Genomic DNA, 3,192 nt, shown 5'->3' with positions numbered 1-3,192 from the left:
TGTGGGTTTTTTTTTAAATTACTTTATTTTATTTTATGTTATTTGAAAGAGAGCGAGAGAATGGATGTACCAGGGCCTTCAGTCACTGTAAACAAATTCCAGATGCATGTGCCACCTTGTGCATCTGGCTTATGTGGGTCCTGGGGAATTGAACCTGGGTCCTTTGGATTTGTAGGCAAGCACCTTAACCACTAAACCATCTCTCCAACCCTATTGTTGGGTTTTAAGACAGAGTCACACGTAGTTCAGGTTAGCCTGAGGATAATCTTGAACTTCTGATTCTTTTGTCTCCACTTCCTAAATGCCGAGATTACAGACATTTTATATGGGTGGTGGGTATCAAACCCAGAACCTTGTGCAAGCTCGGCACTCCCTCTACCCACTGAGCCACATCCCCAGCCTCCAACTGTTTATAAATGCATGTCTACATAAACTGAAGGCCACTCAAAGCAAGTTGAGTTTTCATATGCCTAGGAGCTCCCACCCACTTGTCTATACAAGGTTCCGGCTCCTTCCTGCCTCCACAGCCCCACTGAGACTCTCAGTCCCCGTTCCCCTCACACACACCCAAATGCCCAGCTCTCCAGGCCCACTGTGAGGCCGGAAGACTCCCTAGAAGTTAGCTCTGGTGTGTGAGAGAACAATCAGGGACTAGTCTGGGCTCTGCTGCCTCCTGTTGCTACCTTTCCTTACCTATAGAGAGGGGGAATCTCCCTGCCATCCTGCCTCTCAGAGCTGGGGTGGCTGTTCAGTATGAACTAGATCCATAAAGGCACTGTGAACGCAAGATGGTGATAGTATACCGCTGGCTCCCACAAGACCTGATGGCCCCTCAGGTCACCTGGGTCACTGCCTTGGCCTGGCCTGTGATGGGAGAACCTTCTGGAGCATGGCTGGCTTCCTTCTGATTGTCACAGGATGGAGCCATGTCTCAGAAGACCTCCACATGGGTGGCAGCAGAACGGAGAAGGAGGCCCCTGGGGAGGGGAGAGGATGGAGGGTGCTTCCTGGGGAGTTGGATTGCAGCCCTCCAGTGCAGGGTGGACATAAGGGACATTTACAGGGCATCTCCCTGCTGTCACCCACCACCTAGGCAGCCCCTTTTCACTCTCTTCTCACAGGCACAGTCCCTAGAAAGTTAGAGCAGGGAGTAGCAGCATTGCCTTGCTAAAAAGCTGGCTCAAAATAAAGGATGGGGCTGGGGAGCTGGCTCCATGGATAAACTGCTTAATGCTCAAGCCTGAGTGTCCATGTTCAGTTCCCAGACCTCGGGTGAAAAACCAGAAGACACGGCGGGCTTCTGTAATCCCAGCATGCTGGCAGCTAGATGGGAGGCAGGAACAGAAGGATGTCCCAGAAGCTCGTGATGGGCACAGTGGTGACAAGAGCAAAACATGAAAATGTGAGAGAGAAAGAGGTGGAAGGTAAGGACTGACCTGAAAATCGTCCTCTGACCTCTTCATGCACACAATAGCACATGTGCGTCTACATTCACACACAAACACACACACCTGCACAGCACACACGCTAAAATAAGTAAATGAATAAATGGGGTTCAAAGAAGTCATTAGTCAACTTCCTTTTGATTTCCAAAAATCTTCCATAGCATGAGGTGATGGCTTGTATTAATTATCAGCTTGACAGAACCCAGAATCACCTGTGAGGGACGATCTAGGCTAGGCCAGCGCGTGTGCGTGTGCGTGTCATGAGGAATTATCTTTGGGTTAGTTGAGGTGTGAAAACCCATCTTAACGACATGTGGTGCTGTGTGATGGGCTGGGCCTGGACTGTATAGAGGAGGAGACAGCTAGCTGAACACAAGCGTTCATCATATCATCTACTTCCTCCCTGCTGGTGTGACCATGTGACTCAGGCTTCCTGCTCCTGTCATGACAGACTCTATTCTCCGGAACTATAAGTCAACATGAAATTGCTTCTGGGTCCACAAGAAAGTAATGGACACACATGGGCCGACCACAGCTCATCCACTCTTCATTCCTGATGTATGTGCAGAGACAATATGCTTTATTTGTCCCTTCTGGACCAGACACCATGAGGCCTGAGTGGCCCACTTCTGCTTAGCATGTGGCAGGCTGTCTGGAACAGCTGGCCGTGTGAATGAGCACAGGGGAACTCTTCCTCAGAGGCAGCCTTATGGGAGCTTTGCCTTTTTCCCAGTACCATTCTCCTATTCCCCTTCCCTTCTTCTTCCAGATGGCGGCCCTGAGCAAGAAAAAAGCAGAGGGTATTTTATTACCAGGACTGGGGAGATGGCTCAGCAGTTAAAGGCCCTTACGTGCGGGACCTATTACCAAACATTCAACCCCAGCATTTCCTCAGCTGCCAAACAGATAGACACTGTGGACGAACTCAATGTCTAGGGGTGTCTGTCCAGGGCATGGGGGGAGGCATCTGGCAGCATCCCCTATCTTCACTCACTAGCGGCCCTTCCCAAACCCAAACAGTTTGGGGGGCTTTGTGAAATATCCCCAAAGAAACTAAATTGCCTTGTTGGGAGTCCTCTCATTTCTTCCTTGCAACAGCATGGAACTGTGGGAGTCGTTGGCCTCCCATAGCTGTGGAGACTGAGGCCCAGGGAGCTTTAGTGGCCTGAGGCCCTGGAGCTCAGACACAGGGCCAGAACATGAACCTTCTGTTCCCAGGGCCAGGCCCCTAATCCTCCCAAGGGGAGTCAGGAACCCAGGAGGCCTCACAGTGCTTAGGCCTCTCGATCTGGGCTTGGTTTAAAAACACCTCCATGTCTCCGTCCAGATTCTGCAGAATTTTCCAGCCTCCCCCCTCCCCAAATCCTTATCATTCCTTTCATTTTTTCAAGGCTCACAAGACAAAGGAAACACGCAGTTGGAGAAAGACACAAGCTGTGTTGGTTCCCTGGCCACCGCTGAGATGTAACTGGATTCCTTCTGGAAAGGTGACATGAATCTGGGCAGAGCCCCAGTCCAGGGCATGGCTGTGGGCATGTGACTATCTCATACCTGGCATGAGGCTAAATGCCCCAAATGCCACGCTGGATTCCACACGACTGGCCCAGCTTACCCTTCTCCACCATGCCAGTCCTGCCTTGCCTGCTGTCTGCCCTGTGTGGGATGCTTTGCAGGGTGAAGCCAGCCTGGCTGGCCCCCACTGGCAGCTGGGAACAGGGCAAAGAAGGGAGCCTGGAGTTTAGAGCCA

Source organism: Jaculus jaculus, chromosome 5 (assembly GCF_020740685.1).
Source record: "Jaculus jaculus isolate mJacJac1 chromosome 5, mJacJac1.mat.Y.cur, whole genome shotgun sequence".
Classification (NCBI taxonomy): domain Eukaryota; kingdom Metazoa; phylum Chordata; class Mammalia; order Rodentia; family Dipodidae; genus Jaculus; species Jaculus jaculus.
The sequence above is the reverse complement of the archived record's forward strand: the minus strand, read 5'-3'. Positions refer to the sequence as shown.